The 17,993-nt window shown below is 40.5% G+C and overlaps 1 protein-coding gene across 1 annotated transcript in view; it reads right to left on the bottom strand.

The window, feature by feature from the left end:
- CPM (carboxypeptidase M) overlaps positions 1-17,993 on the bottom strand; it is a 131,978-nt gene that overhangs the window by 94,344 nt on the left and 19,641 nt on the right. The window lies entirely within an intron of this gene.

Below are 17,993 nucleotides of genomic sequence, written 5' to 3'. Positions count from 1 at the left end.
TTGATAACAACAAAACTAAAAACATTAAATGCAGAAATTCCCGGACCTCTGTCCGCACTCAGCTCCCAGAATGGGACAGTTTTCCAGACCTTACTCTCCAGGTAGGAGATTGTAAGGCTCTTCTTACAGTCCAAAGGGAAATACTTAAAAATACTAATATGGGGAGTAGAGGATGGGGAGGAAAGTGTCAGCAAATAATCCACCCATATTACCCTGGACCTAGAGTGAAGATCAAAATTACTAAGCCTCTTTCTTGAACTTCCAAGCAGTTTTTAGTCTCGCATTCTTTGTTGGGGCTGTTAAGCAAAATAGACAAAAGTCCTGTTCTCTATGAGCTAATTACATTCTAATGAGGGAGCAGAAGATAAATGGGTAAAATATTATATAGTATTTTAGAGAGCGATGAATGCTTTGGATAAAACGGGTGGCGGTGGTTATGAGAAGCCATTTCGGGAGGGTATTGCCATAGTAGGTGACGTTTGGGTTGGGAGGGAAATCACACACATCTACTCAGCCTGCCATCTTCCCGCAAAAGCTCTGCATCTGAACCCCGTTCATTTTCTGAAACAGACTTGCTTGCGCCGGCCTGCAGCCCTTCCTGTGTTCGGTTCCCTTGATCGGGGGCATTGGACCCTCATTCCACCTGATGCTCCACTTCTGCCAGAATGAGATTTGGGGTTGTGCTTAAAATTAACTGGGTTAGCCTCACCTATTTATTTTTATTTGCATAATCAATGCAAGGAGGAAAAAGCTTCAGGTATTTTCCTTATGCCAAGAAAACCAACAGCCTTTTTATACTGGTTGAGTTCATTCTATCAGCCTCCGCGAGGTCTTTACTGGTTCATTATCACAAGGCTGGCGAACTAGTTTAACCTTGGATGACAAACAGTTTACTACATCAAGTGAAGACACAGATTTCTCGGCAGCAGCAGTCGAACATGTAGAATGCCGTTCTGCAGGACAAACATTCAGAGTCTCCAGGTAATGAATCAACAGCTCACCTATAAAAACACACCTCTGAGTGTTCCAGGAGCACTCTTTGCCCTTGTTAGTAAACAAGGAGAAACCTAGCTGTATGATCACAAGATAAAGAATCATTATAGATCTACGTTTACTGGGAACAGGTGTGTAAACATTCTCTAACCTTCTTCTGGATGTTTTCAAACAGAGGATAGTAACTAACCTGGTGCTATGGGAAGTTAAAAGCACCTTCTGTCACAACATGAAGTTTCTCGTTTAGCACCACTGAAACGTCGATGGTCTCAGCTATGATTTTAAATGAGGGTGAATCCAAAAATTTGGAAGTTAGGGTCATTTTATTTCATGCTTTATACCTCAGCTTGCTCATCATTCCTCCAGGAAGCCTTCCCTGATCCCCTAAGAAGGGAATTGCCACCTGTACTCCCCCATCACATACTTATCACACTGTGATTGTCTTTGCCTATTTCCCAATTTTGAATGCCCCAGTAGACTGAACACTTCCGAGAGCAGAAACTAAGTTTATCTTTTTCTCAGTTCAATCCCCAGGGCCCAATACAAAGGCCAGCCTCTGCAGGCACAGAATAAACATTTGTTCAGCAAATTATTAAAAATATAAATGAACAAAAAGCTCAAAATCACGATAGGGCATTAAGTAGTTCATATACCTTAAATCTCAGCAATTGTTCACTATTATTTATTAAGATGTTCATTTGAATTTAAAATAACATTGAAAATGCTCGATTAAAAAGTTAAATGTTGAGTTCTGTTCCAACGTCGCCTCCTCAGTGATGCCTTCTCACAACATCCTGAGACTGTACCTGCATCACTTGCCCTCTCTTAACCCTCCTGCTTTTCATGGTGCTTAGAGAACGACCTGACGCTGTACATCATCTGTTTTCCTATTCTAGGGGATCTCTGCGTGAACAGAGGTCTCTGTTTACTACCACTGTATCCTCAGTGCCTAGAACAATGCCTAGCATATGGTAGCAGTAAATGAATAATCCTCTTTAAAACAAATATAAGTCATTAAAGACTAATGTTAGTGAAGAATAATTTTTGGGGTAAGGAGGGAGTTAATGTTTTTTTTTTTTTTAAATGAGAAGAACACTGGATATTCTCTGAAGTCCTGTGCTTTTAAACCCATTTGACAATAGCCCATAGCAGGGATGCATTTGACATAGTGACTTGGCATACCACATGAAGTAATATCTACCTTTATTACATGTGATGCTCTTTTTTTTTTCCTTTTCTTTTCCCTTCCATTCTATTTCATTAAAAAAAAAAAAAAAAAGCCAGTCCGACCCACTTAACTGATTTCCTAACCCACTCACAGTTTGGAAAACACTTATCTCTTACCTAATAAAATACCTGACTCATGAAAATAAAATGATTGCCTTCCCCATGGCACTACAGGTGTGTGTGTCCTGAAAGTTCCATGATAGCTCTGTTGATTGCTGAAAATAGACCAAGAATTAGTTCCAGCCCAGTAAGCTTATTTTATTTTTTTAGGTCTGTTGGACACGTTCTTTCCCCTAAATAATTTTATTTATTCGGTGTTGTTCAGAAGATAATTTTATGCTGCATAAATAAAATTTCTTAATATCACAACATATTAATTAAAATTTCTCGGGCATATTTAGAGGAGGGAGGAAAGGAAATTTAAAAGTCGTTATATTTGAAGTATCAAGCGTAGATGAAAAATGTCTTCAGCAATGAATGGTTACAGTAAATTTGTAGGGCATAGAGTTCCTTAGATATCTTAAAAGTTTTCTTTATTTTAAGGGCACCTGGGTGGCACAGTTGGTTAAGCATCGGCTCTTGGTTCAGGCTCAGGTTGTGATCTCAGGGTCTCGAGATCGAGCCTGCCCCTGCACTCAGCGTGGAGCCTGCTTGGGACTCCCTCTTTCTTTTTCTATCCCTCTGCCCCTCCCCCACCCCGCACTTCCTCTGTCTCTCCCAAGTAAATAAAGAAATCTTTAAAAAATTTTTTTTCTTCATTTTATAAGATAGGACCTTAGACAGAAGAAAATTTTAGACTGAGTTTTGATATGAGATTATATAATATATTCTTTAGGAGTGAAAAAAGTTGCGTCAAGGTAATCATCACTCAAAAGGAAATAGTCCAGGCAGAAAGAATTTGTAACAATACACAAAAGAGGAAATACAAATGACTAACATATGGAAAACTGTTTAACCTCACTGGAAATAGAAAGACATAAAACAATAGTGACAACTGTTAACCTATCAGAAGAGCAAATATTTTTTTTAATTTTGTATTTATTCGTTTTTAAAAATGAGATTTCTAATATGAGTCAGGATACAAGGAAATGGCCATTCATACATCGTAGGCAGAAATGCAAATTGCTCCAACCCTTTTAGAAAACAATTTTGGGATGTAGCTTTAAAAATGTTTATTAACGTTATTCTACAAACCTATCCTAAGGGTATCATCTGAAATTTGGAAAACATTTTTTTCATAAAGGTAGTAATCATAGTATTACTTATAATAGCAAAAAATTGGAAGTGAGGTTTAAGCTAAAGACAAATGGACTAAGCCTCTGTTAATATATCGGCACTTATTTGTCCGTATGTTTTTTCTCTGTATGTATATGCATATATTTTTGTTGTTGTCCTTTCAAAATGGGGCAATTCTAGTAAATTTTTTAGTTACCTATATATGGTCAACACCTTTCAAGGCCAATATACAGTTCTACCACATTATATTTAATAGCAGCATATATTCTGCATGATCATACTGACATATATTTAACCAAATTGCCCATTTTTGATATCTATAAACCAGTGTTTTTCAAACTGTAGTTCATAATTCTTAGTAGGTCGTGAAATAAATTTAGGGGATCATGACTAGCAGTCTTATTTACTACACTTTAAGTATTACACCTTTATAATATGTTTTGGTAAATAATTGATAGGACAAGTCCTTCCTTAACCACATTCTCCTGTTTTTCTAAATTATATTGGTTATTCTCATAAGTTTAGCCTAAAAAGTTGAGGTTTAAAATTATTTTGAATAGGTCCAAGGAAAATACTATGGAAAATTTCATATTAAATTTCTAAATTCATTTGGGAACTGATGCCTTTATAATAATGAAACTTCCATCCACAAATAAAGTGTGTCTCTTCATTGATATATTTTCTATTATGTCTCTGAATAAAGTTGTAGAGGATTCTTCATATAGGCCCTCATAGTTCTTAAGTTTATTCATTGGTGTTTAATATATAATTTTGCTATTGCAAAAATATTTCCATTATTTTTTTTCCAACTGAACACAGCCATCTGTAGGAAAGATAACAGTTTGTTTATACACTTATTTTGTAACTGAGCATACTGACTTCTAAAAATATTTTCCCACTCAAGTTGTGTAAATGGAATGAGAATGAGAGCTCTGAAATGTAACTGAAAATTTGCTCCTAACCCTCTTCCTTCCTCATATTTTGAGTCATTTTCATCTCATTAAAATAAGTGGCTGGCCCGTGAAAACAAAAATAAGAGCGTAAGGACATCTGTACCACCAAATCTCTTTCTTGAAAGACCAGAGTGAATTGCCAAGTAAACACGATTAAATAACACGTAACAGGACCCACCTGTGGTGACTTTATCCGTCCCCCTTTGTCAGCAGCTGCACATCCTGAAACCATGTTCTCCCTGAACAGGAAGAACATAAAGGGCCCCATGGGTAGTTAAGACTCGTGCCTGCATTTTGACACTGGTTGCTATATATATTAATATTGAGTGCTCCTATTATCCTCATTTTCCAAATGAGAAAACTAGGCCCAGAGGGGTTAAGTCCTTCATTCACTCATTCAATGAATCCGCATGGAGCAGCTACTAAGCACCAGGCCCTCTTTTATGGCTGCAAGCTACAGGAAGTGCTCACCCCCATGGAAGTTACACTTTAATGGGGCAGACGTGTAAAAAAAATGTACCTTGTTCAAGGTCATACACCTGAACTGTAAATCTGGCTGCAGTGCCCATGGGCTTGACCACTAGCTCACATCACATGGGGAGAGAAGAGAACACGGGCCCGGAGAAGGTCATCTGCCATCTCCTATGAAGGCTTCAAGCTGGCCTGACTTGGGGAGCTGACCACAGCCCAGGTTCCACACAGGGAGCGAATATTTATCTCTCAGAGACAGTTGATTTTTTTTTTTTTTTAACCAGGCTTTGGATACCATTTTATGTGTTCAACTTTCCTGACCTTTGCGGCCCACCTGCCCAACTCAACCCGGAGTTCTCGCCTTCACAGCCTTGCTAGCACAAATGCCAATCAAACTAGAGGTATTAGCGACTGATAAAAGCTAACTGATTTTAGCAGGGATCAATAATGAGGCTGATGTCAGATTTTCACATACTAGTAGACCAGGCAGGGTACAGAGAAATAGTTGAGTACAGTTAGGCAAAAACTTTCAATATCATTCATAATTACACTTAAAAATAGAGCTGGTGGTTAGAGGGCTATCACCTGAAGCCACATAGATTAACTTACTCTTATTAATATTTTAACAGAGAGTAACTTTTACTTAATAAAATTCCATTTACCAGCCCCTGTTATTCCTTCAGTAATGACACTAAAGCTCTTCTTGCCTTATGTATGTATTTGATAAATATAGATATTTCCCAACTATCCAAAGTGAATCTCCACTTACTGTTTTCAGGATTTGTCTAGATTTTAATTTTTTTATAAAAATATTTATGTTGTTGCTTGGCATCAGGAAAATCCAAATCAAAACCTCAATGAGATATCACCTCACACCAGTCAGAATGGCTAAAATTAACAAGTTAGGAAAACAACAGATGTTGTCGGGGATGCAGAGAAAGGGGAACCCTCCGACACTGCTGGTGGGAATTCAAGCTGGTGCAGCCACTCTGGAAAACAGTATGGAGGTTCCTTAAAAAGTTGAAAATACAGCTACTCTACGACCCAGCAATTGCACTACTGGGTAATTTACCCCAAAGGTACAAATGTAGGGATCCGAAGGGGTACGTGCACCCCGATGTTTACAACAGCAATGTCTGCAACAGCCAAACTGTGGAAAGAGCCAAGATGTCCATCGACAGATGAATGGATAAAGAAGATGTGGTATATATATATACAATGGAATATTATGCAGCCATCAAAAGGAATGAGATCTTGCCATTTGCAACGACGTGGATGGAACTGGAGGGTGTTATGCTGAGTGAAATAAGTCACTCAGAGAAAGACATGTATCATATGACCTCACTGATATGAGGAATCCTTAATCTCAGGAAACAAACTGAGTGTTGCTGGAGTGGTGGGGGGTGGGAGGGATGCGGGGGCCGGGTGATAAACACTGGGGAGGGTATGTGCTATGGTGAGCGCTGTGAATTGTGCAAGACTGAAGAATCACAGATCTGTACTTCTGAAACAAATAATGCAATATATGTTAAAAAAAAAAAAAAGAAGAAGATAGCAGGAGGGGAAGAATGAAGGGGGAGACGAACCATGAGAGACTATGGACTCTGAAAAACAAACTGAGGGTTCTAGAAGGGAGGGGGGTGGGAGGATGGGTTAGCCTGGTGATGGGTATTAAAGAGGGCACGCTCTGCTTGGAGCAATGGGTGTTATACACAATGAATCATGGAACACTACATCAAAAACTAATGATGTATGGTGATTAACATAACAATAAAAAATTAAAAAAATATATTATGTTGTTTAACTCCTTTGAAATCTTTGGAGTTAAGGAGGCTTTTATCTAAATCCAGGGTTTATTTGAGAGCCCTAGAAAGTTCTTGAAGGATTTCAGTTGCTTTTATTCAACACTGTTAGTAGTTTCAATACAGGAGAAAAAATATCTTTTTCTGCTATTAATTTAGCTTGATGTCAGATATTGTCAGTCCCTTTGAAATACGCTTCAAATTTTCAGCTGTAATTCAAAAATAATTTGTGAGTTTCGTTGTTGCTGTTGGATCTGTGGAAGCTAGGGAGGAAAGAAGAAACCCAAAGGAGAAAACCCCTAGACGTTGCGTAGCCTTTCTATTAGCACTGCACAGAAGTGTGGTTGATTCCTCTGAACCCTCTGTAATTAAGTGGTTTGCATAAATCTGGTGAGCACACTTGCTATGGAAAACTTTACACGCCTTTTTTTTTAGTACATCATGTGAAATCCTTGCAAACACAAGGACCTTTTATTTATTGACAAAGGCAACAGTGCTTCTAGACAAGAAGCTCTCTTGTCCTCAAAAAAAAGAAAGAGAATCTGTTTCATATTTTGGTGCAGAGTTACCAGAATGAAAACTACGTATTGTGGGTTATTTCTCCTTTATTTTGTGAATGCTTTCCATCCACCAGTGCAAATTATTTATGTAAACTAGCTTTGTGCTTTCTGCAAATGACCTGAAAAACAGAAATATTCTTAAGTCGTTCAGGGCCAAGCAGTACGTTACGGACCACACTGAACAAAGTATTAACTTACCTGCCCTTGGGAATTAGAGATAAAATAAAGAAACTGGTGGAATGCTTTTTCCTTTTATCTACATTCCTGGACGGGCAATTGTGTATTCATCTCACAACATGGATTGAATGTCTCTGTATGCGAGGCTGTGTGCTAGGCACATAAATAAGCCAGGATTCTGCCCTGGCCCAGCTCATTCTTGTAAGGGAGCCGGACAGGTAAATAATTACAAGGCTGGGAGACACATGTTCTCATCAGGGACACCCGGCAGGCACAAGGGACTCCCTTAATCCAGAGACCCAGCAAAGGATGAGAAGATGCATATCATAGCCAAACAATGCACTGATTTAAAATCTTCACTGATTCCAACCAACCCTGCACAGCCCATTACCATTTATTGCCTGTAGGCAAGGGTGGCCAAAGACTGGAAATGGGGTATTTTAGGGAGGATCTCTGATGCAGGCAACTTCTGTTCTAAAAGAAGCTTTCCTGGGCAATCACTACCTTCCTGGCCTTCCATCATTTGGTCTGAGTCTTAGGACAGAGCCAAGGATCCCTGTCTTCAGAGACCACAGTGGGTTCGCCATGAATCTCCAATTAACAATCATTTATTGAGTGCCAACTCAGTGTTTTTGGCGTCTATGTCACCTGCTCAAAGAATCCCTCACTAACACAGGCGAATTTAGGACAAAGCTAGTGAAGCTTCCATTTCAGAGCCCTTCACCTACCACGTCCTTTTCTAAGTCCTGGGGTGGGGGTGGGGGGAGCCCTACGGATCTTTTCACATGCTTGTATGTTTTGGTAAATGCTGCAAAAATAAAATATTTTGACAACCATCAGTTAAAATATAAGTCTACTCTCTCTTTTTACTCTGGTTGTCCCTCTCTTCTGCTCCCCCTTGCCAGGTAGCATTGGAATGGCTGTGGGCATTTTGGGGAGCTGGCTAAGGGGAAGCTGATTTACTCTCCTGGAAAACTCTCATTGCCAATGGTGGTCATAGGCAGGCAGCTCACTAAGAACGAGTCCCACGACACCCAGCAACCACCAGATGAGGCTAGCAGGAGACAAGAGTGAATTTGAAATGTGTGGAGTCTGAAGCTAGCTGCGGTACATCTTTCCAAAGCTCACAGCTCATTTAGGAAAGACACTTCATAGAGGCTTCTCCAAACTTGACAATAATCCTAAAAAGTCACATGATTTCGACAAATAACGAGTTCCAAAGCTCAAAGAAACTTAAAGAAGCAACAGTAACAACAAAACAGTGACAATAACAAAAAAATGTTTGATTTTTTTTGTTTGGGTTTTTTGGTCTACCATTTTCGGGGAAAGATCAAAATATCTTTATTCTCTTAAAAGATGGTATATTACCAAACCATTATCACATGAGGACATCATCAAAAAAATATAGCCAAACAATGCAGAGGTGTGTCAGGGAGTTCATGTAGATCATGGGTTTTTTTTTTCTGGTGGATTTTGTGATGTTTGACGCATTTGTTAGCTTTTATTATTTGTGATTTGTCCTCATTTCTCATTTTGAATAAATCTTCATGTTTGTACTGGTTTTATTTTCATGATTTTACATATTCTTCTACTCTGAAGGAGACCCCCAGATTGTAAGCTTCAGGTTCCACACGATCTGAATCCAGCCCTGGCTCGTGGCCATGCAATCACAGTCTGCCTCATGGCCCTGAATGCTCCTTCTCATCTCACATCTACTGCTATGTGACTTTTTCCCTTGGAACATCTGTAGGTGTTGTTGCGGCCCCGGCCAGAGCGCCTTGACCAGCCAGAGTGCCCACAGCCCGCTGCCCGTAAATGCCACCTCTGTGACAACTCGTACCTGTGACCAGCTCTGCAGTGTCTCCCTTGACTGAGGAGCCACTTCACCTGGGGTGGCCAAGGACGGACAGGGGGACGAATGCTCTGTCTTCTTACTTCAAAGTACCACTCTAAAGGTGTGGTCTGTAGGCCAGAGCCCCCACTGACCAGGCCAAGGTGAGATCCTACCTCACACTCCCGCTCAGCTTCTTGCCTTCCCTGCGCCTGGTTCCCTCACCCTTTACAGGTTTTTCCTGAATCAATCATGGGCACCCAAATCAGGTGCTGACCGCATTTACCGGCTGATGGTCTGTTTCTCCTCCTCACTGGAGAGCAGGAACTTAATCTGTCTTGCTCACTGCTGCGTTTCCTATTGCCCGGTGCTTGGCAGGTAATAATTAGAGTAATAGGGGATGAGATGAACAAACAATGAATGAATATATAAATTCCAGTCACTCCATACATATTTCTCTAATCCTCATGGCAACCCTGAGAGGTAGATGTTTCTTTGGATATTACAAATGGGGAAGTGAGACAGACTTTGGTTAAGTGGCTTCCTCAAAGTAACCCCCCCTAGGGAGTGCCTCGAGGCTCCGAGCCCAGCCGGCTCTCTGCTGGCCCCATCTTCTGACCTCAAGGGAGGGTATCCAGCATTTCCCTGGATCACTCTGACCCAAGTGTGGGTGTGGACCTGATCGGGTGCAGGACAGGCTGTATGGATGACAAAAGGCCATGTGTCACGGAGAATGATTCAGGGAAACTATAGCTAGGGCCTAACCCGAGGTCCTCTCCTCTGCACGCTGCTTGTGTGCCCCCAAGGTTATTGCCCTGCGACAAGGAACAGCTCCCACCCCAACAGAAGCGCTCCAGGCCATTCCGTAACACTGAGATTGGGCCGAGTGTGGACCAGATGAGGAGCCAAGAAAATATCCCTCCTCCCCCTGCCACACATACTCCTCCCCAGAGTCTATTCCCCTGACTGGTCTCTTCCCAGGGCAGCTGACCAGGAGCCACTCCCCTCAGGGGACAGACACCCTCACCTCCATGGAACCAGAAAGATATGTTCATAAATCTGGCAATATATTTCCAAAATCTCTGTTACTTACTCTTTGTTTTTCTTGAATTTCTTATTGAGATATAATTGACATAATATTGTGTAGGTTTAAAGTGTACAATGTGTTGGTTTATACATTTGTATATTGCAATGTGATTACCATCCTATCATTAGCTAACTCCTCTATTACATCACATAATTATCAATCCTTTTTTGTGGTGAGAATAATTAAGATCTAGGCTCTTATCAACTTTGAGGTTTATAATATAATAGCATTAACTATAATCACCATGCTGTGCATTAGATCTCCAGAACTTACTATCTTCTAGTTGTAAGTTTGTTCCCTCAAACAACATCTCCTCAATCTCCCATCCACCCCCCGTAGCCCCTGGGAACCACTATTCTACTCACTGTTTTTGTAAGTTTGGCTTTTTTAGATTCCACATATGAGTGAGATCATATAGTATTTGTCTTTCTCTGCCTGACTTATTTCACTTAGCATGATGCCCTCAAGGTCCACCCATATTGTTGCAAGTGACAGGGTTTCTTCTTTTTCATGGCTAATATTTCACTGTGCGTGTGCGTGTGCGTGTGTGCGTGTGTGTGTGTGTGTTTTGCATCGATTCTATCCATTCATCCACTGACGGGCATAGGTTGTGTCCTTATTTTGGCTGTTGTGAATAATGTTGCAGTGAATATGAATGTGCAGATATCTCTTCGAGATAATGCTTTCAATTCCTTCGTATATATATACCCAGAAGTGGGATTGCTTGATCATATGGTAGTTCTATTTTTAATATTTGAAAACTGTTTTCCATAATGGCTATAACATTTTATATTCCATTGTTTAGGGGTTACCTTTTTTCCACATCCTCACCAACATTTATTATCTCTTGTCTTTTTTAATAATAGCCATCCTGACAGGTGTGAGGTGATACCTCATTGTGATTTTGATTTGCATTTCCCTAATGATTACTGATGTTGAGGATCTTTTCATTTGTCTTCTTTGGAAAAATGTCTCTGCAGTTCCTTCTCTAGTTTTTAATTGGATTGTTTGCTTTTTTGCTATTGAGTTGTATGAGTTCTTTATATATTTTGGATATTAACCCCTTATCAGATAGGTGGTTTGTGAATATTTTCTCCCATTCTGTAAGTTGACTTTTCAATTTATTGACTGCTTGCTTTGAAGCAGCTCTTTAGTTGAATGCAGTCCCTTCTTGTTTATTTTAGTTTTTGTGGCCTGGGCTTTTGGTGTCTTATCCAAGAAACCGTTGCCAATTTTTTCACTATGTCTTCTTCCAGGAGTTTTGCCGTTTCAGGTCTTACACTGAAATCTATGATCCATTTTGAGTTAATACTTGTAAGTGGTATAAGATAGGGGTCCAGTTTCATTCTTTTGCGTGTGGACATCCAGTTTTCCCTAAACCATTACTTGAACCCTTTTTTAACTATGTGTACTTGCACCCTTGTAAAAAATTAGTTGACCCTGGATGCATAGGTTTATGTCTGGGCTCTCTGTTCTGTTGTTTACACTCAAAATAACTCTCTTCTATCCCAAGCTCTGTTTTCCAGTTTCTTCTTAGAAAGGTTTCATAAGATTTAGTAATGTGTTTTCATCCATGACCATCTTCTTACAGAATAGTAAACCAAGGTACAGGCACTGAGTGTTTCATAGTCTGGTTATGGGAATGAGATGAGCCCATATGAGACAGTTATTGGGTAGTACAAAATTAAATTGTAAATAAGACAGAGGATTAAATTGTACATAGAAGTTTAAAGTACTTCTGTCTGAACCTCTCAAAGGAGAGGGTGAGATCATTTGTCACTAGCTGAAGTTGTTGGTAAGCCGCAGAAGTGTTGCATTTCCTCCTGGATCTAGTTCACACATCACCTAAGGTGACAAGGGTGAGTGCAGGGTGCTGGCTCTCCATGAGCTGCTGTTGTCAATGTGAGTGGAGGAGTCACCCTCCCAGCTCCCTCCTGCCATTCTCATCCTGCTCTCAACATCTGATTCTCCTTTCTGTCTTCCTACTTCCTATATTTCTCTCTGCTCCCTTTTCTATTCATTTAACCCTTCTCTTTTCGTCGTTAGAATTTAAGATTTGGTCATATATTCTACTTAAAAAAAAAGATTTGTTTAGGGGCATCTGGGTGGCTCAGTCGGTTAAGCGTCTGCCTTTGGCTCAGGTCATGATCCCAGGGTCCTGGGATCGAGCCCCGCATCGGGCTCCCTGCTCAGTGGGGAGCCTGCTTCTCCCTCTCCCTCTGCCTGCAGCTCCCCCTGCTTGTGCTCTCTCTGTGTCAAATAAATAAATAAAATCTTTAAAAAAATGAATAAAAATAAAATATTTATTTATTTATATATTTATTTGAGAGAGAGAGAGAGTGTGTGTGTGTGTGCAGTGGGGAAGGACAAAAGGGAGAGGGAGAGAGAGTCTTAAGCAGACTCCATGATGAGTACAAACCCGGTGTGGGGCTCAATCCCAAGACCCCGAGATCATGGCCTGAGCTGAAACCAAGAGTTGGATGCTGAACTGGTAGTGCCACCCAGGCACCCCTCATATATTCTACTTTTGAGGCACTGCAATTTATAGAAGGGCCAGGGCTCTGGAGCCACACAGACCTGGGTACGAACTCAGATCTGTGCCTTTTGGGCAAGTTATAGAAACTCTCAAAGCTCTGTCCCATTATTCGTAGAAGTGGGGATACAAATCTCTCTCATTATATTATTTGAAGGAATAAATAAGATGATAAATGTAAAGTGCCTGGCAGGTAGCTGGCTCTCATTAGATGCTTATTTATCTCCTATTTCCTTTTTTCTTATTTTGTTTTTACAGTACTATGCATTCAGTAGTCATTAAATAGATGCTCGTTGAAAGAGTACTTAGGAGTTATTTTGGTAGACCCTCATTTACTTGGAATGATTGAGTTTGGGAATTATTTAACAACTGCTATTATAACCCACTTATTATTTGTGCCAGGCACTGGGATTGGGGAAGTCCTTTTCATATGATGTCTGATATTATTTTCCCCAAATGCATAAGGTAGACATTACTTTTATTTTTCAAGACACAGCCTGTGTTGTTCAGAGCCCACACTTCATTTTACATATCAAGAAAGTGAGGCTTAGCGGGGTTGAGTAATTTATATAAGGAGAACCTTGACCCCAGGCCCAAACCCTGAACCACTAGGTTAAACTGTAGGCCATTTATTATTCATAATCCTCACAGCCCCGTAAGGAGGATCGAGCCCCGTAACTAGAGGATCATTTGTTTCCTGGGTGCAAAGTGAAATGATCTTTCTTAAAGAGACTATTAAGAAATGTGCAGTTATCCAAAATGGAAAGATTTGAGACAGGGCCACATTGTTCTCATAGGAAAGGATGAATATTAAGGGGTGGAGGAGATGGAAAAGCTAGGGGTATGAGAGGAAAATACATTGGGGGAGACTTTGTAGGGCAGCCTAGAGCTGGGAGATAACAGAAAGGTCTAATGGGGAATTGTATTTGATTGTTTGCAGTTTAAGAGGCAATGTCAGCCTTCGCTTTGTCTTCCACAAAATCTCTAGTAAAATTGACATTGTCTTCTGGAGATTTGTGAGGAGCCTGTGGTTGGTGCAGTTGTAATGTAACCTGAGCCCTGTTTCCAAAGCTGGTGAAGAGACTGCTCACAAGGACCCATGACACCTGGCTTACGGAGAAACAAACAAAACCCCCTTTTCCTGTTCTCTTTTCCCACCTGCTTCCTTCTCACACACACATGTAGCCACAGCCCTGTCTTCCAAGCTCGTGCCCTTACTAATTCAGCTTCTGCTACAAAATACTGTAGTAGACCCTAGAAAGGATCTACATGTGAAGATGACAAGTTTCCCTGGAAGTTTGCTGGAGTCTCATATAGCCTTTGATGAAGCAAAAAGTCAGATATATATATGCGTGTTCTACATATAATACAAATTAGGGATATTGATATTTTGGTCATTGCCACACCACCAAATTTTTTTGGGGGGGTAAAGATTTATTTATTTGAGAGAGAAAGAGAGATATAGAGAGAGAGTGAGTGAGCACACAGAGGCAGAGGGAGAAGCAGACTCGCTGCTGAGCAGGGGCTCTATCCCAGGACCCCAGGATTATGACCTGAGCCAAAGGCTTAACAGATTGAGCCACCCAGGCACCCCCCAAATTGGTTTTGGAATGCAACCAAGTATGTCCATATAAGTTCCTAACTGAACTGTTTTCTAACAAACAGGTCATAAATGCAACCTTTAAAAAATAAGTCAGCAAAATCCTAATAATGTAGTCTCTCATCTTACAGAGAAACTGTTAATAGATCAGATTCCGTATCTCTGCCAGCAAAGTGAAGTAGTAGTCAGAGCAATGATTTTGGATTATGTTTAAAATGCTTGGTGTGGGAGAAGGGGAAAATGGGTGAAGGTGGTCAAAGTGTACAAGCTTCCAATTGTAAGATGAATAAGTTCTGGGGAAGTCATATACAGCACAGTATCTATAGTTAACAATACTTTATTGTATATTTGAAAGTTGCTAAGAGAGTAGATTTTCAAAGTTCTCATCACATAAAAAAATGTAAGCATGTGAGATGAGAGATGTGTAAACTATACTGTGGTAATAATTTTGCAATGCATACTTATATCAAATCATTACATTGTGTACCCTAAACTTATAGAGTGTTAAATGTAAATTAGATCTCAATAAAGCTGAGAAATAAGTAAATAAATGATAGAATCACAACAACAACAAATAATAAAATGACAGCAATTCCTGCAAAGTAGAGACCAGTTAAGAGACACTGGATATCTCGAGCTGCTTGGCTAAGGGCTGAGGACATTGCTCTGGTGAGTTTAATACAGACCTCATAGACTTTAACATGCACGCGAATACCTGGAGATCTTGTTAAAATGAGGATTCTGATTCAACAGGTCTGAACTGTAGCCCAGGAGTCTGCATTTTTAACAAGCTCTCAAGTGATGTCAATGCTACTGATCTACAGATCACATGTGGAGTGGCAAGGGTTTGGTGTGTGGTAACTGTCTCCTCTTTTGCATTTTCTGCTTGATACCAAAACAAAACAAAACAAAACAAAACAAAAAAAAGCCCCACCGATCACTGAAGAAGGATACCAGCAGTGCCTGAAAGTATAAGCTCCTGAATTGACACTTTCTATATTTGGAGGGATCTCAGGGAAATTGTGCTACATTTACTTTACAAAGACTGGCTTTTCTGATCTCAAGACGGCTCCGTGTACCTGCATAGTCCACATTTTTGGCAATCCTAGTACCCGTGCAATGATGTTAAAACAAAGTTGTTTGTTTAGGTGTTTAGGTTAGTAAGGGCTAACTTTATTATCCACAAGGAATGATTACAAATAGAATCCCTTTCCCTGGAGATCTGTAAAAGTACAAACATAATTTTTCAGGTCTGGTTAAGGTTCATTCACTTAGAGGCAAGGAACGGTCCTTTCCAACCCTGGAGTTCCATGAAGTTAACTTCATGGTTATTATTTTCCCCTGGTTCTGCCCTGAGATTATAGTGAGAAGCTATGTAGGCTAAGATAGGCGGAATTCTAAGATGGGTCCCTTCCTTGATCCCCACTCCCTAACATTCACACTGTATATAATCCTCTCTCCTTCAGTTTGAGTGGGACTTGTGACCTGCTTCTAGCCAACAGAATATGGCAAAGGGGAATGAAGATCGCAGATATAATTAAGGTCCCAAATCAGTTGATTTTGAGTTAATTGAAAGGGAGATTATCCTGGATGGACCTGATTGCATCAGATAAAAGTCCTTAGAAGAGACTGGGCTCTCCCTTAGGTCAAAGATTCTCTGTCTGCTGCTGGCTTTGAAATACAGAGCCATGTTGTGAGGGCCTATGGAGAAGGCCACACGGCAAGGCACTGTAGGTGTCCTTTAGAGCTGAGAGCAACCCCTGGCTGTAGCAAGAAAACAGGGACCTCAGTCGTACAACCACAAGGAGATGAATTCTGCCAACAAATCTGAGGGAGCTGAGAAGCAGATCCTTCTCCAGTTGAACCTCCGGATGGAAACACAGCTTGGCCAACACCTTGTTTGTAGCCTTGTGAGATCCTAAGTAGAGAACCCAGCCAATCCATGCTCAGACTCTTGACCCACAGAACCTTGGGATAATAAAAGTGTGTTGTTTTAAGCTGCTAAATTCGTGATAATTTGTTATGCAGCAATAGGAAACTGACAAGGCTAACTTACATTACACTTGCATTATTAAATCTTAATCTTGGGGCACCTAGGTGGCTCAGTCAGTTAAATGTCTGCCTTTGGCTCAGGTTATGATCCCAGAGTCCTGGGATGAGCCCTGCACCACAACCCAGGAGGGAGCCTGCTTCTCCCTCTCCCTCTACCCCTCCCCCCCACCACTCTCTCTCATTCTCTTTCTCTCTCTCAAATAAATAAATAAGATCTTTTTAAATAAATAAATATATCTTAATCTTGGTCCATGCATCTATTTACCAATCAAAATACCAGTTAGAGCTCACCTAGATTTAATTTTGTCTGAACTCCCTAAAATAGAGGGAAGCTCTTGTTTCACACATCCCTCCACACCCTCACGTTTCTGAATGATATGGCAGGCCAGTTGATGGTTGGCTGTGAACAACCATCACAGACCACAGAAGAGACCACAGAACAATCCTTACACTTTGCCTTGCTTTTCCAGCTTTTACCAAGAACTGTTACAGCAAAAAGCCACTTAATGATATGCCTTCTGGGCAGTCCTGCTTGAAAGTCCTGTTGGAATAGGCAATTGAGACTAAAATTTAAGTTTTCTTTAGTGAGACTTTCTAACACAGTGTAGGCTCTGAGGACCTTAATCCATTTATTGAATCATTTAGCATTGATTATGTATGTGCTATGTGCAGTCCTAGGCATTGAGAATATAAGGTCAATTAAGATAGGGCACTTGCCTTCAAGTTGCTAGAGAAGACAGGCAAGAGAACCAATAATTACAATGCAATATAAATGAAAAGGGCAGTGGGTAAGTGAATAGCAAGAGTCTACAGGAAAAACTATGCCCCAAATCACTACACTGAAGTTTATTGTTTACTTATCTCTCCTAAAAGACTGTGAAGGCAGCTTCTTTTTGCTATTACTATTCTATATATTCCAGATACTTAGCACCGTTTGCACATAGTACTTTTTTTCTTTTTGTGGGTATTCTATAGACCATTCTCCTCTACCTTTTTTTTTCTTTTCTTTAATTTTTTATTGTTATGTTAATCACCATACATTACGTCATTAGTTTTTGATGTAGTGTTCCATGATTCACTGTTTGTGCATAACACCCAGTGCTCCACGCACAACGTGCCCTCTTTAATACCCATCACCAGGCTAACCCATCCCCCACCCCCTCCCCTCTAGAACCCTCAGTTTGTTTCTCAGAGTCCATCGTCTGTCATGGTTCGTCTCCCTCTCCAATCTCACTGCCTTCATTCTTCCCCTCCTGCTATCTTTTCTTCTTTTTTTTTTTTTTAACATATATTGCATTATTTGTTTCAGAGGTACAGATCTGTGATTCAACAGTCTTGCACAATTCACAGCGTTCACCATAGCACATACCCTCCCCAGTGTCTATCACCCAGCCACCCCATCCCTCCCACCCCCCACCACTCCAGCAACCCTCAGTTTGTTTCCTGAGATTAAGAATTCCTCATATCAGTG

This window comes from Callorhinus ursinus, unplaced genomic scaffold, assembly GCF_003265705.2.
Source record: "Callorhinus ursinus isolate GAN/ISIS: 27379988/994484 unplaced genomic scaffold, GSC_fseal_2.0 scaffold14, whole genome shotgun sequence".
NCBI lineage: Eukaryota > Metazoa > Chordata > Mammalia > Carnivora > Otariidae > Callorhinus > Callorhinus ursinus.
This window is presented reverse-complemented; position numbering and strand designations above follow the sequence as displayed.